This window comes from Miniopterus natalensis, chromosome 1, assembly GCF_054644295.1.
Source record: "Miniopterus natalensis isolate mMinNat1 chromosome 1, mMinNat1.hap1, whole genome shotgun sequence".
NCBI classification, from domain to species: Eukaryota; Metazoa; Chordata; class Mammalia; order Chiroptera; family Miniopteridae; genus Miniopterus; species Miniopterus natalensis.
Window position 1 is genome coordinate 31,439,491 of NC_142081.1, and position 23,557 is coordinate 31,463,047.

Genomic DNA, 23,557 nt, shown 5'->3' on the forward strand with positions numbered 1-23,557 from the left:
GCAGGCAAAATAATCTGATTGCTTACTGTCAATATATGACCAAAAGTAACCAACAGTGGCCAGAACACAGTAGGAGTTGTCATCTTTATATACCAGCATTAAGAAACCACATTTCTTGGTATCTCTGTCCCTGACTACTCCCCAGGAGGGCCACCCAGGGCACAGGAGCTGGGGCCTTGTCTTGGCTGGTGCACTGGGCCACCTCCAGAATCCCCAGATTTGCCTGCTCTCTGCCATGGTGGATTATAAAAGGTCCCATTATTCTGAGCTCAGACGGTAAATTCAAACACCACTGCCTGTTGCAGGCATTTAAGGAGCCTGAGAGGCTATGGCCTGCAGAAAGCATGGTCTGTGGCAGGCCTGCCAACGGCCCTGAGCCAGCTGACCAGCATCCAGTCACCGTTTCTTTTCCAAACACCAAGTGAACAAACCTTGATTCAGCTCTTAAGTTACGCTCTGGTGGAGAACAGCACAGAGGAAGCACCAAGAGAAGGATTTTAGAGAAACTAATCTGGGCATCAACCAGGTACATGTTCCCGTAGAATTATTAATAACTCAAGGGTCCTTCATGTTTGTTTGAACCCTCCATGTCTAGCTGAGGAAAAGACATATTTCTTTTTTCTCCTCGGGGAAAATAAAAGCAGGAAAGTAAAATTCCTGGTAATGTCATATCCAGTCAAACAGGAAGGTTTGTAGGCTCAGGGCTGAAAGGTTTCCAGAGCTACACTGAGCCAATCTGAAAATAATTTATTTGATTTTCATTTGTTTCATTTCCTCCAAATTATCATTCAACTCCATGCTCCCACACCTACCAAGACAAGAGGAAACATTCTGTAAACACAACAAAAACACAGTGCTTAGGAAACACCTGAGATGTGGAGAAACTGAAACACTCATTCATTGCTGGTGGGAATATAAAACAGTGCAGCCACTTTGGAAAACAGTTTGGCAGTTCCTCAAAATGTTAAACATAGTCTCCATATGCCCTAGAAATGCTATACTTAAGGTATTTACCCCAAGAGAATTGAAAACATATGTTCACACAAAATTATACACAAATGTTGACAGCGGCATATTCATACTAGCCAAAAAATGAAAACAACCTAAATGTCCAGGAATAAGTAAAATGTGGTATATCCATAAAATGGAATATTATTGGGCCGAAAGAAGGATTACATACTGATACATGCTATGACAGGGATGAACTTTTGAAAACAGTATACGAAATGAAAGAAGCCAGTCACAAAAGGCCACATATTGTATGACTTCATTTATATTAAATGTCCAGAACAGGCCAATCTATACAGACAAAAAGCCTATCAATGGTGCCCAGGCAGGTGTGGCTCAGTTCATTGAGTGTCATCCCGTGTACTGAAAGGTCGCCGGTTCAATTACTGGTCAGGGCACACGTCCAGGTTGCGGGTTCAGTCCCTGGTCAGTGTGCGTGCGGGAGGCAACCGATTGATGTTTCTCTCTCACATCAATGTTTTTCTCCTCCTTACCCCTTCCTCTCTCTCTGAAATCAATTAAAAACATTTTTTTAAAGCATATTAATGGTTGCCGGGGATGCAGATGGGGGTGGGAGTGGGGAGGGGGAGGATTATCAGATGCCTGCTAATGCCTATAGAGCTCCTTCTTGGAGAGATGAAAATGTTCCAGAATTGGATTGTGGTGATAGCTGTACAACTCTGTGAATAAATCAATGAACAGTGAAAAAACTAACTGTACTCTAAATAGGTGACTTATGTATGTGCAATATACCTCAATAAAGCAAAGCTGAGGGAGGAAGGGAGGTAGGAAATGAAAGAAAGTGGGAGGGAAGGAATTCAGACCAGAAACGTCTCACCTGGAAGGGTAATTCTTCTCAGGGTTGTGGGGTTTTTTTTGTTTTGTTTTAAACTTTTTATCTTTCTATAACCATAGGCTCATAAGAAATTTGGGGAAAAAGTACAGAAATGTCTCCTGCATCCCCCATCGGTGATATCTTATATAACTATGGTACATTATCAAAAAAACTGTTATTGACACATTACAGTTAACAAGACTACAGATCTTACTCAGATAGAGATGCCTTTTTAAAAGAGCTTCTGGGTCATAATCCTTGAGGTTACCCTCCTACTTTTTTTACCTGAAACAGCAGTCACTTTGGTTGTGATTATCACAAGCTAATTGATAATTCCAGTGACAGAGATATGAGTGGATACTTTTAACACCTCCCAGTTCCTAATTTGCCTTGGGAAGAAACTAAATTACCATTAGTGAAATATGTCCACCAAAGAACATTAAGTTCATATATACTTTAAGGGTCCTTCAAAGTCATTACGTTGCTCACCAGCCTTTTTCCCTGGAAGGGAACTTGTTGAGTCTCTAGAGGGTGTTGGTGACATGCTGTGACAACTAAAGTTCCCGTAGTCTTTCCTTAGGTGGACAGAGAATATGCTATTAGCTACCCTAGTTCTTTCTGAAAGAAAATAGACTGTTGACAGGCTGACAGATGAGAGGAAAATATCTCCCGCTAAAGACAGTAAATAGCTTTTTAATTTCCATATGGGAAATGACAGGAAGAAATCCCTGCTAGAGTGAAGGCTTTCACTAATTCCCGAAATCCCCTTTACATCTCAGCTTTATACTTAGAAGCAAAAATTACTGCTCAATTGTCTGATGATCAGATTTCCGATGTAAGGCTTTCCTGTGTTTTGTTCTTTCTTCCTTTTATATTCTTTTTTAAAATTGATTTTAGAGATAGGGAGAGAAAGAGAGGGAAAGAGAGAGAGGGAAGAGAGAGAGATTTGTTTTCCCACTTATTTATGCATTCATTGGTTGATTCTTGTATGTGCCCTGATCAGGGACAGAACCTGCAACACTGGCATATCAGGTCAACACTAACCAAATGAGGTGCCCAGTCAGGGCTCTTCCTTTTACATTCTTAATTTCTGGCTCTTCTGCTTTAGTAAAAAATGAGGTGGGCCAGAGAAAGTCATTTCAGTTTCATAAGAAACAAGGAGGGGGTTGAAACTATTGACTGAAGTTAAGTGTTTGGCTTTGCCACAGTTGGCAGAAAAGCGTTTCTACCCAGGAGGAGATGACCTTCCTGAGGAGGGTGAGGAAGCAGGCAGGCTGGCAGGGGTCTGCGGGAACAGTCAGCACTGCCTAGGCCCTGCCAACCAAGGATCTGAATGAGAAACACCCCACACCCAGGTATGGAGCTGAGATGGACCCACTGCAAACTGTCACCAGACACTGGCTGTAGTGATTCTGGATCACCTGGCCTCAAACATCCAAGGTAAACTGATGTAAGCAAGTCCTAGAAATCACAGCAAGCTCTGGAGGGACATTTGGCTTCATGCTAAAACCTTAGGCAAAAAAAAAAAACGGAAGCCCAGACCAGGCATGTTAATATCAATTTGGCTGATATCTTGATGGCATGTTAATGGAATAATGGCGATAGGTAAGCACTGCAGAGAAATGAGCCCTGAAGCTGTCCTTTGATAGATGGCAAAATCCAGGAGAGAGACCAAAGACTGGTGGACAGTGGTTAAAATAAGGTCAAGGTAATGCATGCCACGAACACAACAGGGAAGGACACAGAGCTGGGAGAAAAGAAAAAGGAAACTGTCTTCTGCCCATGGCATAGCTCTTACGGTTTTAAGAGAAAATTAAGTTTTAAAAAAAGGTTTTACCATCCCTCCACCCACCCCAAATAGTAAAAGAAGCCCACACCCAAACAAGACACCCTTTACAAATATGTACACCACACAGCCTTTTACTCAAGGGTGGAGACAGATTTGCCTCCCCTGGTATTACAACGGAAAGAGCTTTTCTTCCCTTATAAGTCTGTGCTGCTCTCAGCCGGCGGTGGCGTCAGCTTACAGCCCCCAGGGCGTCTATGAATAGCAGCTCAGGTAGGGAGACTGGGGGTGGCCTGCAAGTGGGACAGTGAGCGCTGCATCCTGGTTATCCTAATAGTATAACCCCGAAACACTGTGTAAAATGGGCAGGTGGGGTTAGCAGTGGTTTTCAATATTTTTTAAGCTGTGTAATCCTTTATCCAAATGAATTCTCCTGAAGAGCCCCAATATAGAGAAGAGTTTGAAGCAGACAAGCTGGTTAAAGCTGGGAGAGGGTAGGCGGATGGGGAGGGGGGTCTCCCATGAGGCACTTCCTGGGACTGGGACTCTAAGCACACGTAGGAAAACCACCAAGATCTCTTAAAACAAAATCTTCATGCTGCCCTGGCTGGGGAGTTCAGCTGCGTAGAGTGCCGTCCCAATATGCCAAGGTTGTGGGTTCGATCTCCAGTCAGGGCACATACAAGAATCAACAACAAATCGATGTTTCCCCTCTCTCTCTCTCTCTCATCAATCTTTTTTTTTAAAAGAATGTATTTCTTAACAAACAAAGAAAAAAACTTGATCCTATTTAAAAATTTAAACGGAAACCAAGGGAAAAAAGGACCAAGTGGTATAGAGTAATGGTGTCTAACGCCTGGCTCTTGAGGGGAGGGAGGGGGTGGGACGGCATTACAAGGGGCCTTTCATTTATAAGCATGTAAACCATCTCACACAGATATGTAGGCTCATTTGCCCAAATGAATGTGTGTGCTGTGTGATTGATGAAACTGAAATCCATTGAAATGTAACTGAATTCATGGTCATGTGGGAATCTATAGTTTCTTTTTAAATTAAAAAGGAATCATCACATTGGGAACCACTCCTAAAGAGAAACAATATTCCACTTGAATTAAACAATATAAGTAAATCTCCTTAACAGAATTTACAGTGGCCTTTTTTATTTTAAAGATTCTACTACCAACAGTGTCAAACTAGTTAGATGCCCTTGTCTGTTAACTACAGCTAGTAAATTGTTGGTTGGAGGATTCTGAGGCCATGTCCAAGCAGGAAAGATATGTCACATTAGATAATCATCAGATAAACACTGTCTGCCATGGCTTTGGAGGGAATAGGAAGTGAGGAAAGGGACACATGGATCCGATATCCAGGGCTGTGTCAGATAATCATCTAAGATGCAATGGTTAGCAGAGAACTGAGTTCTAATTTTGATTCTGTAGTCACACTAAACTTATTAGTAGGCAAATAACTCATTCCAGGTTTCGATTGTCCAGGTCTAAAAAGGAGGCATCCTGACTTCTGATTCAGAACAGAGTCAACTCAGACAGTGAATGCTGTACTCCTTTAAAAGCCACTGGACACACAACAAAACTGTCACACAACTGGTAAGCTAACCCAAACCTCTCCATTTTAAAGGTGAGGAAATTGAAGACCAAAAGATTATTAGCCAAAGTCACACAAGTAGAGAGCAGGCTAAAGAATTTGTGTTTCCCCCACTGGGGAGTTTTCTACAACATGAGTCATAACATGTAGTTTGAAACTTTGACTTAATTACTTGCATTAGTTCTCCTTGGGACAATTCATAATATAAGGGCTTCTGACTTGATTCTATAAAAAGATTCTCACTCCAAAAAAGTTCATGCCACCATGGCCGGCTAGAATTGATATGCCAAGGTTATGAGTTTGATCCCTGGTCAGGGAACATACATGAATCAACCAATGAATGCATAAATAAACCTACACTTTGTCACTTTTAAGCTTAGGTATTAAAAATGTTTCTTCAATAGAAAACAAGGTAAGTTACACATTTGAGACACTCAGTAAACACAGTCCAAATAATAGCTGCCAATCTTGGTAGAAAATTAATGATATCCTATAAAATGTCAAAGTTGGACCCACTTAGGAAACCAGCCCCTTTAAAAAATGAAACCTAAATAAAGAAAATTACAGAATGCGAACTCAGTGGTTATACAGTCTATCTATATATTTATAATAAGAATTAACAAAGGATGGCAGAATCAGAAAATGATAGAGCAGTGTTTTATATTTCTTAACTCAACTTTCTTTGGTAAATTCATAAAATAATATGGAATTCCTTGCCATTAACAAGAAAAGTATGTTTGAATACTTTTAGTCCAGAACCTTACCAGCCACAAAAGAAAAGACTTTATAATCTTATTGTTTCAGAAGATTTTGCCATTGCAAGTAAAAAAAAAATTTTTTTAATTAAGATAAAACATCTCAAACATCTCATGATCCACTCGACATTGGAGGTGTCGTTTGTCCACAGAATGTGGAGTGAAGTGTCTGATTCCTTTCTTAAAAAGGTATTGGTATACTACACCCCTCCCAAATCAATACACAAATTTTATTGCGTCTTTAAAATATCACAAATAAGTCCGAGGAATCATCTGCCATCTTGCTGAAATTAGATCTTATTCATCAGCCTGCTGAACTAAACGTTCCTTTTTTAGAAACACAGAGACATACAAAAATTTTCTGATCTCCTTGTTTTTAACTGTTGTCGCTTGACGAATCAAAGCAGCTGAATTTGATGCAAGTTCAATGTCATTTCCTTCAAGAATTAACTCATCTTTCTGGGCTTCAGATACTGAACAAGCAACGCCTGACCTCATGTGAACTCTGCAGATGTATTCTTTGCCCAAGAAAGTTCTGATTTCAACAAGAACCATTCTCATGAATAATGGCGCTGATGGGGAAGTGAGCATACACAGACCTCATCTTACAAGGGAAGCCCAGTGTAACACCCTTGGTCATGTTCTGTACGTGACTGCAGATAGTGCGAACCGTGGCCAGTTCCTTCCTATTTCCCCACCATTTGTCAGCTGGAGCCTCTTTTTCTTTCCAAGGAGATGGAGCTCTACATTGATGTGGTTGAAGTACCCCCCAAAGGTGCCTCTGGAGCCCTTCATAATAACTGTGCTTCCTTTCGACATTTTCTGGAATGTAGACAATCTGATTGCTGAGAATGGTCTTCAACCTCCCAGTAGAGGCGGCAAAGAGAGGGCATTTGGTACTCCTGGAAATTCTGCTCCATCAGTCAATTTTATAATGAGTCAAAACACTTGTGATTTGAATGGTACTTAGGAACTAACCAATTGGCTGAAATATCCATTCTTCCGGGCTAGGAAGACATGAATTGTTGTTTCAGGAAGGAGAGTGCAAAAGTGACCTTCTCCTCAGGATCTTGGTCCTTACTCCAGAGAATACTCTCTTAACAACCTCTACATCACTGGGTCAAACCTTATCTCCCAACGAATGCACAGGAACTACCTGCCAACACTTGCCCTAAAGAAAGCTCCATATCACCCAGCTGGGCATGGCTCAGTGGTTGAGCATCGACCTAGGGTCCAGGAGATCTGGGTTCGATTCCCGGTCAGGGCACATGCCCGGGTTGCAGGCTGCAGCAGATCAATGACTCTCTCATCACTGATGTTTCTATCTCTGTCTCTTCCTCTCTCCGAAATCAACATATATTTAAAAAAAAAAGAAAGCTCCATAAGCCCTGATCAGTGTGGCTCTATGGTTAGAGCACTGGCATACACACTGAAGGGGTGCAGGTTCGAATGCCAGTCAAGTGCATGTACCTGGGTTGTGGGTTCACTCTCCACCCCCAGTCTGGGCACATGGGGGAAGCAAGCAGTCCATGTGTCTCTCACATCGATGTCTCTCACATCAATGTCTCTCTCTCTCTCTCCCCCCCTTCCTTCCTTCCTCCCTTTCACTGTCTCTGAAAAGCAATGGAAAAAATACCCTCATGTGAGGATTAACAAAAAAAAAAAAAAAAAAGAGAGCTCCACAGGATGTGTTGTGTGTTTTGTTTGTTACTCTTTGAACAAAGACAGGCAGCCACAGGGTCTCAAAACAGAGTCCCAGAAAAAAATACATATACGAACAGAACCATGATAACACTGAATAAGTGGTCTTCCTAAGATGTGCTGGGAAACATTGCATTACATTCTATTATTGGATTACCATAACCATCTAAACTAGTTTCAAAACATGAATCTTTTTTATTTTCTGTTTAAATGAGAACAAACCTAAAGCACTTAAGGAAGGTGAAAACCCATCTCCCCAATACTGACTTACGCTGATGAACATGAAGACAATCGGACTGTGAGGGGTACAGCATTTCTCTAATATTAGCTGCTGTACAGGCAATGCTGTAAATATTTTAGCTAAGCATTTGAGTATCTGTTTTACAACACCATTTATAAACAAAAAGTACTGGGTATAACATTTTTTTTATCACATAAACCATTCTAACATAAACTTCTGCCTCCCTCCTCATAATATTTGGATTATTTCATTGTTCTACCTCCTATTCTTCCAAACATATTCAGTCCAACGGAAAAACTACATATCATCTCCCCATTCTCTCTGCCTTCAGAAACGCCTTCCCTGTAGCAATCTCATTATCAGCAGAAAAACCACACACAGTGGGAAAACCACTGAGGCAAACTCCAGGAAATACAACCTGGCCATAAAATGACAGGAGCTAACCTATGGTTTCCCTCCGGATAATGAGGAAAGGGCTTGTTGAGAATTAATTTTGCAAATCTGCAGCCAGAGGCCCTTAATCGCAGAAAAATATTTTTGATCGTTTTAAATGTGCCTGGAGGTCTCATAAGTTTCCTTCTAATGGATCCCATGATTGTTTACTGCATTTATGAAAAGTTCTGGTAGCTTCATATTTTCATTACTAATTAATTTCTTTTACAATCTTTTCAAAATATTTAGATTTAAACAGATAAATGGGCAAACAGGCCATTTGCGAAAGAAAGGAAAAATACAAATAGCACAGAGAAAAAGAATCTATTTAACAAATTTTTAAAATGTAAATTAAAATACAATGTGATAGCACTTGTCAGCTGTTCAATCACAGATTAATTTTAAGATAATACTCAGCACAGACGAGGGTGAAATGAAAGATACTTTAATACCCTAATTCAGTGTCAACTGGCAAAACCTTTCTTGAGGACAATTTGGCAGTACTTACAAAAAGCTTTAAAATTACATACCTTTTGAGCTATTTATTTCATTTCTAAGAATGTATCCTAAGAAAATGATCTGAAACATGAAAAAAAAAAAGTTAAGTTTTTAATGAAAAAACATTAAGAAAATGATTACCCTATGCAGAACATAAAGTGGAAATAAATGCCACCATCTAAGAAGTAAATTAAGAGTTTTAATAACCTTACACCCATTAGGATGGCTAATATAAAAAAAATTTTTAAAAACACCCAGAAAATAACAAATGTTGGTGAGGATGTGTACTTTATTAGTGGGAATGTAAAATGGTACAGCTGCTATGGAAAATAGTATAGCAGTTTCTCAAAATATTAAAAATAGAACTACCATATGATCCAGCTTTAGATATATCCCCACCTCTGAGTATATATCCAAAAAAATGGAAAGCACAATCTCAAAGAGGTACTTGCACATCCACGGTCACAGCCAAGAGCCAAGAGGTGGAAGCAACCAAATGTCCATCAGTGAGTGAATGGATAAACACAATGTTGTATATACATACAGCAAAATACTATGTAGCTTTAAAAAGGCCTTCCTTTTACATGCTACAAAAATTGATGAACATTGAGGACCTTATGCTAAGTGAAATAAGCCAGTCACCAAAGCACAAATACTGTATGACTCCACTTATATAAGGTCTCTCAAGTAGTCAAATTCATAAAAACAACAGAATGGTGGTTACCAGGGAATGGGGGAGAGAGAAAGGGAGAATTGGTATAGAGTTTCAGTTCTGCAAGATGAAAAGGTTCTGGAGATGTGTTTTACAGCAATGTAAATATACTTAATACTATTGAACTGTATACTTGAAAATGGTTAAGGTGGCAAACTTTATGGTATGTGTTTTTTACCACAATAAAAAAAAGCTTTAATAAGTTGAAAAATGCTATAGCAACATTTGGCTGGGAGAAAGATGCAAAAGAGTGCAGATAAGATATAATTTAAAATATTTTTTGGCCCTGGCTGGTAGCTCAGTTGGTTAGAGCATAGTTCCAATAAGCCAAGGTTGTAGGTTCGATCCCTGGTCAGGGCACATATTAAGAATCAACCAATGAATGCATAAATAAGTGGAACAACAAATCTCTCCCTCCCTCCATCCCTTCCTCTGTCTCTAAAATCAAACAATAAATTGTCCACTACACCAAAAGATTGTGGGTTCGATTCTGGGTACGGGCAAATATCTAGGTTGCAGATCCCTCCCCCCATCAGGGTATGTATGGAAGACAACGAACTGATGTTTCTCTATAACATTGATCTTTTCCTTTCCCTTTCTCCCCTCAACCTCCCTCCCACACAAGAATATCCTTGGGTGAGGATTGAAAAAAAAAAAAAAATTATATATATATATATATATATAAAATTTAAAATACTTTTAAACTTCATAAAGATATTTTCCCATAATATTAACATTTGCCTTCTTTGTGAGATTTTTCTCTATTTCCTTATACTTTCCTACTTTTTTCATATAATAACCTATATTAATTTATTTTTTTAGATTTTTAAAAAATTGATTTTGAGAGAGAGAGGTTAAGGGAGAGAAACATCAATGTGAAAGCAAAACATCAACTAGCTGCGTCCCTCATGTCCTCTGCCAGGGATCAAGCTGAAAGCCAGGCATGTGCCCTGACTGGGAAGTGAACCGGCAACCCGTTGGTGCATGAGAAGACCCCCAACCAACTGAACCACACCAGCCAGCGTTATATTAATTTTTACAACCAAATAAAATAAGTTTCTGAGTTAATAGTTTCAGAATAGCCTTATACGTTCCCCACGCTAGGCAGGACATTTGTCAGAGAATGGAGTACTTTTAAGGAAAAACCCAAGATTTAGATATGGGCAAAAGAGATTACTGAGTATCTTTTCAAGGTAGTGCTATTTGTGGTCGAGCAGGTCCTCCAGGTATTATCTTTGAGGTTTTTTTTTAAACTAGGTCAATATTTATATAAGGAAAACTACATAACTCTGATGAACAAAATCAAAGAACTAAATAAATGGAGAGAGATTTCATGTTCATGGATAAGAAGGCAATATTGTCAAGATGTCAGTTCTTCCCAACTTGCCACACCCATGTTTCCATATTGTCTGTGGCTGCTTTTCTTATCACAATGGAAGAATTCATAGTTGACAGGGACAGTATGGCCCACGCAGCCTAAAATATTTACTATCTGGCCCCTTAAAGAAAAGGGTCTGTACCCCATATTCTAAGCTATTATGCTCTATATAAGATTTTACTTATTTCAACCCAATGCTATTTTTCCTCCAAAACAAAATTTAAAGTAGATAACCTCCTCGAATTTCTTTCAATGGCAGACATACAAAACTTTCTCTTAAATTAAGCATTGCATTTTTTAAAATAGAATATTCCAACAGGAAAATTTAAAATATTCATCATGTTCTTTGAGGACAAAGGGCATGCCTTTGGAAAGTCTAGAGATATGAAATAACTAGCAAAGCCCTATTATAAAAAAGTAATTATTTCATAATGTTCAAAATTTTTAAAATATGGCCATTTTCCAAGACTCAAAACTGAAACACCTTCCTCAAGAATTTTTCCCCCTTTTATGGAAGCTAAAACTTGATTTAACAAAAACACTTAGGCCAAAGAACTAAACCAATCCAAGTGTCATGTAATGAACCTGTATGTTGTATATTTTCTATAAGAATTTAAACTGCACTAATTCATGCACTGTAAGTATGTAACACTTAGACTGCTCTCAATAACAGTTATCTGAAAAACCCAACATACTTTGCTCTGCTCCCAAATGTTTTTCTAATTATCTATACACAAATGAATTTAGTAAATTATATCTATACATTCTATTTACCAAATAAGCTTTTCTATCTCTAGTGATCATGGCATTAATTATTTTCATCTTAACTAATTTACAGGAAACAGAGATTTGTACCACAAAGTCCAGACTGCGAGAAATTCTATAAGACAAATAGGGTTATCTTCATAAGTAATTTGCAAGGAAAAATACTGCATGGATTTAGAGAGGCTTAAGAAATATATCAAAAACTGTAACACATGAACCTTATTGAAATCCTGAGCTGAACAAACTTTTAAAAAAGTGAAGGGTAAATTTGAAAACTGATGAGATGTTCAGTAATTTTAAAGAAATAATATAAAAATTATTATAGGTATGACAGTGGTATTTTAACCTTGCTTTTAAAGAGAGTCCTAATTTTTTTGGACATAAATACTAAAATATTTACAGAGGAAATTATAAGATGTCTGAAATATGCTATAAAATAATCCCAGAGTTGATGAAAAGTAGTTGGTGGTAGAAATGAAAGATTAGTCATGAATTGATAATTGGTGAAGCTGTGAGTATATGGAGGATTCTCATATTAGCTATATTAGTAATTCTACACATATGTGTGTGTAGGAAATTTTAAATAATAAAACTTTTTTAAAAATCTTTATGTTCACTCTACTCAAAACAAGAAAAGTTGGGATGGAAAGCAGTAAGTCTAAGGGGGAGCCATTTTAGGAAGACTGGAGGGGGTCACGTTTGTGAGGTGTCATTCGATTTTGGATTTTCATCTTAATAAACATCAGTCTATTAGAATAATTTCTGTTATCTGGTATGATAGGCCGAACTTTGAATAGAACCTATGAATATGATAAGATATCACTCTCATGATTACGTTATATTATGTGGTCAAAGGGAGAAGGCCTGGGTCGGCCAGTCCTACTTAGGTGGGGCCTTAAACAGAGCAGTTTCCCCGGCTGACTGAAGAAGAGGAAGTCAGAGAAGTGTGTGCTCCAGCCAGTCTGGGAGAAAGCAAACATGCATGTGTGAACTGCCAAAGTGGGCCGCATGGAATGTGGGTGGCCTCTAGGAGCTAAAAGCTGTCTCTGGCTAACAGGTAGCAATCCTCACTCCTATAGCCAAAAGGAAATAAATTCTGCCAACATCCAGTGAGCTTGGAAGAATCCCCCGCACCCCAGATGAGAACTGCAGCCTTGGCAGACAAGTAGGTTTTAGCTTGGTGAGACCCTGAGCAGAGAACCTAGCCAAAACATGCCCAGACTTCTGACCTGGTGGAATTTTAAGCCGCTAAATTTGTGGCAATTCGTTACGCAATAATAAAACTAATATACCTGGATAAGCATCTTATACCTGAATAGAACCATAGTACCTCAAAGTCTACCATCTCTGCACATGAGTTTATGATCCCACTGGCACCAAGTGAGTACCTAAACATCAAGCCATTTAACTTTTTATGCAGTGTTTCTCAAAGGATCATGAATCCAAATTTGAGAAACCTTGAGCTACATAATCCCTTATAAGTGAAATATTTCTTTTCCAACACACACAGTTAGCTTTACAGGCAAGATTACATAGTTGAGTGCTTTTTACAATGTAAAGGTTTATACAGCAGAAAAATCCTGCAAAATAATCAAATGGAACAAGTTTAAAGCAAAGTATGACTAAGCCAAATGTACCACCCAAACCCTAGCCTACCATCACAGCAGGTACAAAATAGTGCAGAGCTTTCTCTCCTTGAATGCCTACCCTAGCTCACAAGTAGGAGGTATAAGAAAAATATAAGCCAGATTCCACCACAATAAAAATTTCTTTAGACAGTTTCCTATGTCTCAAGTGGCCCATAGATATTAAAGAATTATCACAACTACTTTTTGTCCATCTTCGTACATCTATTTATTTTGAGAAAAATTTGAGATATACATGAGGAAAAGAAATGGAAAAGTAAGTCATAGATATTATCCCTAAGGTCTAAAATTATGCTTCTAAAGTTTAACTTAGTCTGATTCCTTTTTTGAAATAACAGCTTTATTGAGGCATAATTCACACACTATAAACTTCATCCATTTAAAATGTACAGTTAGTATAGTAGTGTGTGTGTGCCCCCCCCCCAACCCCCTAGAATTTGTGTTTCACTTTCTGTGGTTTCAGTTACTGGCAGTCAACCATGGTCAGAAAATAATAAATTTCCCCAACCACTGACATCATCTGCTCCTGACATTCAACCATCAACATGGCTCAGATGATCCAGGATCACACAAAGAAGACGCTCCTCCTTCTGAAAGATCGTCAGAAGGTCAACGGTAGCATCACAGGCTACATCACAATGCCCCGTCATTCACTTCACTTCATCTTATCACCAGGCATTTTATCATCTCATATCATCACAAGGTGAATACAGTACAGTAAGATATTTTGAGAGAGAGACCACATTCACATAACTTTTATTACAGTATATTTTTATAATTATTCTATTTTATTACTAGTTATTGTTGTTAATCTCTTACTATGCCCAATTTATAAAATAAACTTTATCATAAGTATGCATGTATAGGAAAAACGTAGTATGTCTAGGGTTTGGTCGCCCTATGGTTTCGGGCATCCTCTGGGGGACTTGAAACATATCCCCTGTGGATAAGGGGGACAAACATTTATCTACAAACTGTGTAACCATTACCACTAATTTGGGGACATTTTCATTACCCTATAAAGAAATCCTGTATTCTGTCATTGTTTTTAACTGTCATTCTTTCCTTAATACCATGTCATGCTAACACATTTTCTCCAGCACAACGCTGGCCATCTGAGACTCAAAATCAGCATGTAGAGAAGAAAGGAACTGAGGGCAGAAGACTTGATCTGTAGGCATAACAAATACAGTCCAATCTCGTTTCCCATCTCGAACAATCTGGTTCTCCACCAAGCTGTCCACAGAAAAAAAGTCTCGGTTGTGGAACCAAACTTTGTTTTTCCACCTGCCAACCCTTTCCTGCTGCTACCTCAGCAGACAAAAAGCTGTCAGGCAACAAAGGAGGGAATGCTTTTGTTGCTGGCGAGATCAATGATGAGCACAGTTTTAAAACATAAAGAGGCCATCAAGAGTGCTAATGTTGCTAAGGGTGTGAAAGAAGCAATGATCACAGACAATTGAGGAGGTAGAAAAACTGTATTTGATTTGGATAAACAAAAAGCAGTTAGCCAGTGACAGCATTTTGGAGGCAGTGATATACGAACAAGCAAAGATGCTGCACGCTGGCCTGAAGACACCCCTGGAGCAAGTGCTGGAAGTGATTCCTTTAAGGCTAGCAGGGGGTGGTTCAATAAATTTAAGAAAAGAACTGTTTGTTTATAGATTAAAAGTACATTAGACAAAAATTGTATATAAGAAAGGTTAAAACGGAATCACTGGGGGTCTGGAACAAATTAATTAAATTTTCATTATTTCTAATGGGGAAAAAAATGATTCCGTTTTCGAACAAATTGCTTCTCGAACAGCCTCCTTCCAACATGAATTAAGTTTGAGAACTGAGGTTCTACTGCATTGGAAAAACTGTCATTTGGGATTGTAGAGTATTGCATCCTATAACTAATGCTGTGAACATATCTTTGAAAACACCAACATGATCCAAATAAGCAAAACGTGAAACTACTTGCCAGTGAAAGCAACGAATCTTTCATTGGGGAGACTCTTCACCTACTGCACAACGTAACTGGTTTGTTTTAGAAGCTGACAGCAGAGAACGACCTGAGTTTTATTTAAGTAAAACAAGAGTTCTATATTCCAAAGGAAAAAATCTGGGATTTAAAACAGCATTCTGAAATGTTTACACACAACATTTAAACATATTTTTACATTCTAAAATGAATGAATGATGTTTTAAAATGTTGCTTCCATGGTTTATGAGAAGGTCCATAAAATGCCCAGTATAATATTGTGCCCTGAAACTCAGTTATTCTCTTGCCTCTGCTATCCTTGACAGAAATCTGGATCTGAAATTCTAAGCAAAATCTGAGTGAAAGGAGCCATTTCATTCATTTCCCACCTTTGGTAGTTATAACTCTGGGACTCTGTACTCCTCCACGGTGGCACATGGCATAGGCTAAAGAAGGAAACTTGCAGGAAAAAAATCTACCCCACGTTTATGAAGCCAGAGAGAAAAGTCTGATGGGAAACTCCCTAAGTTAAACTTAGCTGTGAAATGTTTAGATCCTTCTTAGGATGTAGATTTTTCTAGACCAGAGGCTAATACTAAGAGCATTTACTACTACTCTCCCACCTCCTTTATCTCAAGGGCACTCTAGGTGTTGGCCATTTGTGATAGGGTGGTTTCTGTTTCCTTATCTTTTGAACAATAGGTTAATATGCAAACTGAATCCTCTCAGAGAAGCATCCTGACAAGTCTGCCAAAAAATAATACAGGTTCAAGATTATTAGAAGCATTAGGTTCCATGTATCAGATAGCGCATGCTATACCACGTGCAAAAGAGCGATCCTTTTCACAAATTCTAACTTCTAGAAAAGTGAAAAACAAAAAAACAAAACATTCAAGCCAAAATGGATGCAAAAGTTTTAAAAATAAAAAATTTAACCAGCCAGCCATCTGGCCCAGCACACATCTGCAACTATAACCACACTTGCCAAATGCAAAATCAATCGTTTGCTCTTCCCTCTAGTCTTCAGTCCTGGCTAAATATCACAATTACCTGGGGAGCTTGAAGTATCCAGGAGGTGGGGCCCAAACCCCAAATCTACTGAATCAAACCCCCTAGGCATCTCTTCCTAATTTCTGCCATGAAGAATTCTGATGCTGCCCTGGCCGGCTTGGCTCAGTGGTTAGAGCGCTGGCCAGTGGACTGAAGGGCCCCGGGTTGGGCTCTGGCCAAGGGCACGTACCTTGGATGTAGGCTTCATCCCAGATCCCAAATCCCAAATCCCGGTCGGGGCACGTGCAGGAGGCAACGATGTGTCTCTCTCACATTGATGTTTCTCTCTCCCCCTTCTGCTCTCTAAAAAGCATGGAAAAAATATCCTGGGGTGAAGATAAAAAATAAAAAAAATTCTGATGTACATTCGAGGTGCAGAACCAACACACAGCACAGTCCTTGGGAAGAGGCAGGGATCCTTTCAAAAGCCATACCTCTGCCTCTGAGAAGGGACTCTGGTTTTTACCTTTTAACTGAAACTGTGCTTCCCCAAGCATACTCTTTCCATTGGTTAACTGAAACTTGACAACATTCTCCCTTTGTACACTGAAAATCTTATCAATGTTTTTCTGAGAGGCAAGGCAAGTTTGAGTGTTGCCAAAGCCCAAGTTTTAGAGTCAAGTTTTAAAGACATTCTTGTTTAAGGGTGAGAAAAAAATGGAATGTCACTGCTAATCTTTTTCAGAGCTCTTCCCACAGGCTGATTAGATGCTCTTTTTTCTTTTCTTTTTTTTAAAGCATTTTGGCCTTTGGCAATAATGACAGAGATGACCTTTTCTTTCCCCAAAGCTTCATCTTCCTCACCCAACAGATACCATTACTGATCTACCAACATAGGCCATGGGCTTCAAAGTTGTTTACCCACTAGCTCTGGTGGGCTTGCCCTGACCCAGCATCAGTGTCTCACAGAGTCCCCTGTTGTGACCAAGGACATGTCCTTAAAATGTGGCTGGCCTCCCAGGCAGTGGTCATGGAAGAATGGAGAAGTGACCCCAAAGGGCCTAATCCACTGACCTTTACTTTGCTCTAACCAACTGCCCAAATAAATAAAAACAGCAGGGTAGCTCGGGTTTCCCAGATGAATTCCAATTTATCTCTAAATATCCAAGCCGGGTCCAATGTTTAAAGTTCTCAGGCCATTCCAAATCTGTTAACTGGCTCTCAACTGAGGCTGATTTGGCCCCCTGGGGGACATTGGGCAATGTCTAGAGACATTTTTGGTTGTTACAACTGGGGGAGAAACTGCTAATGGCATCTAGTGGGTAGAGACCAAGGATGCTGCTAAACATCTTATAGTGTACATCATAGCCCCACACAACAAAGAATTATCCAGTCTAAAATGCTAATAGTGCTGAGGTTGAGAGATCCTGGGTTGGGCCATTTCCTAGCCCACTGCTGGATAAATTTTGAAGATACTCTCATCACAATTTAATGTAGTTTATTTATTTTTTAAAAATATATCTTTATTGATTTCAAAGAGAGGAAGAGAGAGAGATACATAGAAACATCAATGATGAGAGTCGGCATTGACCAGCTGCTCCTGCGGGCCCCCGACTGAGGATCGAGCCCGCAACCTGGGCATGTGCCCTGACTGTGAATCAATCCTCCATCTCCTGGATCCTAGGTCGACACTCAACCACTGAGCCACGCCCGGCTGGGCTGTAGTTTAAAATGCGGATCACAAACTCAAATGCCTTCAAGGGCCAAGTTGCTAAAGAAATATCACATAAACAAAGTGGCTGTGTCTGAGGTGTACGACAAACCAGAATATAAATGCTCACTAAAATCATTCCATTTTGAAGAATAACACTGTGCTGGCCAAACAAAACATGACAGCTGGCTACATCCATCCTGGGTACCACTGGTGGTCAAACAAAGAGAATTATCACTTTAAACAGAACTAGATGACCACTCAAAGACACTGCGTAGCCTTATCACATGAACCTTTCTGAGAGCTGACAGAGGAGAAGGTGACTAGAAGCTGTTCAGTTAAGGAGAACAGACTACAAACCCAGTATTGAGGGTTTAGCTCGACCCAAGGACAGGGTCTCAGGTGCTAAGGGCAATGGCCAATGATCTCCATTCTAGGAAAACCCAATGTTACACAATGCCACATAAGTGAGGTCATTTTAAAATGATAACTTCCTCATAAAATTTTAGAATTTTCATCTTGTTTCACAGATGAGGAATGAGGCCCAAGGATGTCTAAAAGAATTGCCAAGATTACCCAAATCTGTCCTGGCCGGTGTGGCTCAGTTGGTTGGGCATCATCCCAAGCACCAAAGGGTTGCAGGTTTGATTCTGGGTCAGGGCAAGTGCAGGGTTGTGGGCTCAGTCCCCAGTAGGGGGCCTGCAGGAGGCAGCTGACTGATGTTCAACTCTCACGTAGATGTTTTTCTCTCTCTCCCGCTACCTTCCTCTCTCTCTAAAACTCAATTAAAAATCTTAAATAAATAAAAAAGATTACCCAAATCTGAATCTAAAATCACCTGGTGTTGCCCTGGCTGGTGTGGCTCAGTGGTTAGAGAGTCGGCCCACACACTGAAGGGTCTCGGGTTCACTTCCCAGTCAAGGGCACATATCTCGGTTGCAGGCTCAATCCCCAGGCCCCGGTCAAGGGCACGGTCAGGGCATGTGCAGGAGGCAACCAATCAATGTGTCTCTCTCACATTGATGTTTCTCTTTCTCTCTCTCTCTCTCTCCCCCCTCCCTTCCACGCTCTCTAAAAGCAATGGGGGAAAATATCCTTGGGTAAGGATTAACAAAAAAAATTTTTAATCACCTATTGGTGTTTCTTTTCCCCTGTGCAATTGCAAAGCAGCAACCTAAGGCGAAGGAATTTCATTCAAGGTGTCAAACATTCGTGACTAAACTATCTACCAACATAAATAAGTTATATGTTAAACTTAAACTAAACCCACTCAGCATCATCCTCTTTCTCATCAGAGAAGTCATTAACACGTTTGCCCCAAGTCACTGTTTTAAGATCTCTTCTCCACATAATGGAAAAATTCAAAGCAGGTTAAATATCTCCAGCCCTCCCTTCAGATCAGGCTGCAGAGAGGAAAGCCGAGTCAGCAGGAACACAAGAAGGAAGCGCCATCTGAATATCCCCACGTGTATGCATGCTTTCTGCTGGAGGAATTCCTGGCCTGAAGAAACAGTATAAACAAAGGCAATCCAGAGGGAAACAAATGATAAGATAAGTGAAACCCAGTAACTCCCTCTGTCCTCCCGTCCACCTTACTTCCCCGAACTTGTTCCATCAAAAAAACAATCTGAGCGCTGGAGAATTAAAATGCAAACCTTCCCCTCTCGGCTGCCACATGGCTCCCCATCCTAAATTAGGAGGTTCAGAGGAAAGATGTGTTTCTTTGTAAGGTAAGAGACTGTGGCTCCCCTTATATGGAAACCGGCAGCCTGGGGACAGCAGTCTCCCTCTGCCCAGAGGGAGGCTGAGAGAGCAGACTGGCAAGGAAGCCGTTTACTGGTCCTCCGGACTCAAATTACAGTCCAAGGAGTGTAGTAGGAAACAGTGGAGTATGGAAGAAAGGAGGCCTCAGTCATAGCCTCAGAATACTGGGTCAAACTAAAAATAACATATATTTTTTAAATTTTAAATTAATCTCTAACAGAAAATGTCATAGGCAAGGACTTCTATAGTTGGAAGTATCACCTACTCACAGATTGTCAAGTTCCACATGGGTCACAGAGGTTTTCCAGTCCAATCCAATCTCTATTCTTGATTTTAAAAACACAAAAATATAATAACAGGCCATTCATTTAACCATCTGAAAACCTTGTGCAATCTCAGCCATGAGCTTCAACTTCAGCACAATTCATTCCACATCCTGACTCTTAGTTTGAATTATCATTGAGAGCTGGGGTTGGGTGGGCACTACCTCTAATGCGATCTCCATCACCACACACAAACAGAATGGCAAACAAACAAATGTTATTGTTGTTTCTTTATAACTACTACTGTGGGGTAACTGTAAATGCATTTAAACAAAATCCTAAGGATTTACCTTGGATAGAACAACAGGACATTTTCTGTATCCACCATTTCACCAACTATCAAGAATAAAGTAGAGAGCGCAAAAAGGTCCTTCAGATGGTTACATTTGCCCATTCCATTTTCTTTAACTTTTTACAATAAGTTTTGTGATAAATTGTCAGGATTTAGGAGGGCCCCAAATCTAGCCCTGTCACAGAACTGCAGGTTCTAACTCAACTCGTGTTTAGATATGTCACTGCTTGGTTTTACCAAATCTCTATGAAACAAATACAAATTTATGCCTAGACACATATGAACAACATGACCCACTCGGTGAATGATGGTGACTACCATCCCTCACTCTGCTTCTAGGGTGCATTATCTGTAGAAGCTTATGAAGAACAGTGAAGCCCAGAAGCGGCACCAAAACTCACACTAATGACTTCAGTCACACCCCTAAGAAAGGGAAAAGACCCCGGCTTGCAGGGCTTTGACAAAGTTTTAGGAAGCGTTCCCCAGTCCTGACCCACTTTTCACAGGCAGATACCTGTCAGAAGCATATAGTTCCTTGGCAAACTGCCAGCAAAGCTTTGCCTCTAACTCATGGGGTCTGAAAAAACTAAGACACCCCCTTCCATCAGTTCATTTTATAATATGGCACCATCTTTTGCCCCTAGTGGTGATGGCGAAGCACTGATATATGCACAGTGTACTGTCCACTCTCTTTTGTAGCCAAGAGCATGAGGAGTTTGAAAAAAAAGGTGACTAGGATTACAGGTGCAGTTTGTGGCTCCAAAACAAGTCAAACCAACCCCATGCCCTTGACCTGGTTTGTACGTCACTAACAAACTGAGCTTAGCCAACAAGCCAGAAAATAAGAACCCATCTCAAAAACAAAAGATGGACATCTGTATTGCCCAGACAATGCCCAATGCTCAGATCTGGGCTATCTACTTTTGGAAGTCTAAATTCAGAAAGTCCATCAGATGGGCAACATTTGCCAGTCTCACAAACTTTTTTTTTTAGAAGTGAAAAACGACAGAGACACACTTAATGGGTAACCCTAATTACGTGCCTGGCAGAGGCACAAGTAACCTTCAGCTCCAATCCTGATGCAATATATAGAACAGAATGAGCTCAGGTTGTCACTAAAGGTGAATGACACACTTAGGAAGTGTAACAAGATGAATGAAAAAACAAAAAGCTTCTGAAATCAATGTCTGGTGAATGAATATTACGTTTGAGTAGCCTAATGACTAACAAGTCTTTTGTTTTTATTTTCATTCCCTTGCAATATGCTACTAGGGCATAATTTTCCTATTATTTCCCCAAATGACACAGCTCATGTTTTAGTGAATTGTCTTCATTAATAATTGTCAAAGTGGCACAATATCCAGTTTTAAGCCAAAAGGAAAAGATCTATTGTAAGTCAGGAAATCTCACTGACTGCATTGGAAATTGAACTTGCTTCCCCAGTTTTCCACATGTAATTCACAATGGTGACTATGGTTTAAAAGAATTACAATTGTATATTTGGCACCAAATTTGCTCCACTGTAAAAATAAATAAAAGTCTTTCTTCTGAGGTGGGGGAAAAAGAGCTGTTTACTATCTAAGACTACCCAATATTAGATTACATGTTTGACTACTGCTTGAGTTTTCATTATTTTCTTTTCAAAGAAGCTTTTACAATTTATGTTAAAAGACAACAGGGAAGAGGGAAGCTAAGAAGTTGTGGAAGTCTTAACTCTCCAGGCAGGCTCTGTGGGCCTGTTCTGGATAAGAAGGGCTTTCTTCAGATAAGGGATTCAGCCTACTGAAAAGTTATCTCAGGTCATAAAGAGGGTCTGAGGCTGGACAGGCTCCAAATAGATTTGGAATATAAGAGCATTTCCTTTTTCAAATAGTTTGCCTATCATTCACATAGCAAACAGAAGGGAGTTCAACAGTTTTATCACTCAAATAAGCAAGTGCACCATTTTTAATTTCATGCAACATTTTCTGCTCCAGAAAATCAAACTATATGACACTATTAAGTGTAAAAGCATTTTTACCCTCAATCAACTCAGCATTTACTGAACTAGCACTATATCAGAATTTAGAGATGCAAAGGAAGTTGTGGTTCCTCCAACTTGATGGAGAGAAAAGAATATAATATATAGGAAAACTAAAGGCAAGACAAGAGTGTAGGGTGTGAAGAACTAGACTGCCTGGTTCCTCAACCTGGCCTGCTACTTATAACAGCTGTGTGACCTGAGCTAGGCAAGTTCCTTAACTGCTTCATGCCTGTTTCCTCACCTATAAAATGGTCACAATAGTACCTCCTTGGTACAGTTGTTGTGAAGAGGCAATGGTTAAGCTCACGTAAAATAGTAGGAAGGGCTTGACACAAGGTAAACACCTCACATACCTTGACTACTACTATCACATTAGCTATAAGTATTATGTTGTATAGTCAGGCTAAGGGCTCTAAAGAGGAAGCAGAAGTGGGTGGTGAAAGCTGAAAGACAGGCAGGGAAGGCTTCCTGGAAGCTGTGACACTCCAGCTGGATCTGAAAGCACAAGGAGAATTTAGATACTCAGAAGAGTGCGCATTCCAGTTGGGGGGGGCCATTACCACAGAAGTTCACAGACATAGGAAAAAACAGGAGTGCTTAATCATCAGCAAGGAAAATAAGCCCACCAAAGCTGCTGAGGGTGTATTTGGTAATCTCAGTTAAATGAGAGAAGGAGGCTTAGTAGGCTTGTTGCTGTGCTCCTAGGATTTCCCATTTAACTCATTTTTAGACACGTGTATTATGCGAACTCACTCTGAAATGCTTAGTTCTCTGTTCATGGAACAGTGGAAAGGATGCCAGAAAATAAAAAGGAAAACACTTTGCTCCCTGAAGAAATAGTCTGCTAGAGTGGAATGTAGGTCACCAAAATCAACTTGCATCTCATCTTTATCTGTCCCTCTTTCAGTGGGGGTACTAAGTGGTGGCTTGAAGGAAGCTGGGTGGGGTGAGGTGGGGGGACAAAGATCCATCTTCAATTCCATTCTCTACCCACAGCTCTCAGCCACTCTAAGCACAATCTATATAAAAAGATAGTACACTTGCTAAGTGATGGTAGCAAGAGAAGGGTAACAGGCCAAATATATGGTGACGGAAGATGACTTGACTTTGGGTGGTAGGCACACAATGC

The 23,557-nt window shown here is 39.9% G+C and overlaps 1 protein-coding gene across 3 annotated transcripts in view; it reads right to left on the minus strand.

Annotated features, from left to right (window-relative positions):
* DAAM1 (dishevelled associated activator of morphogenesis 1) overlaps nt 1-23,557 on the minus strand; it is a 152,833-nt gene that overhangs the window by 124,618 nt on the left and 4,658 nt on the right. Inside the window, exon 1 of one of the 3 annotated variants that reach the window (XM_087820147.1) lies at nt 8,891-8,931. The exons of the other annotated variants lie outside the window; for them this stretch is intronic. The gene's annotated coding sequence lies outside the window, so the exon portion shown is untranslated. Of the gene's footprint in view, nt 1-8,890; nt 8,932-23,557 lie in introns of those variants that run through there. 3 annotated transcript variants of the gene reach the window in all.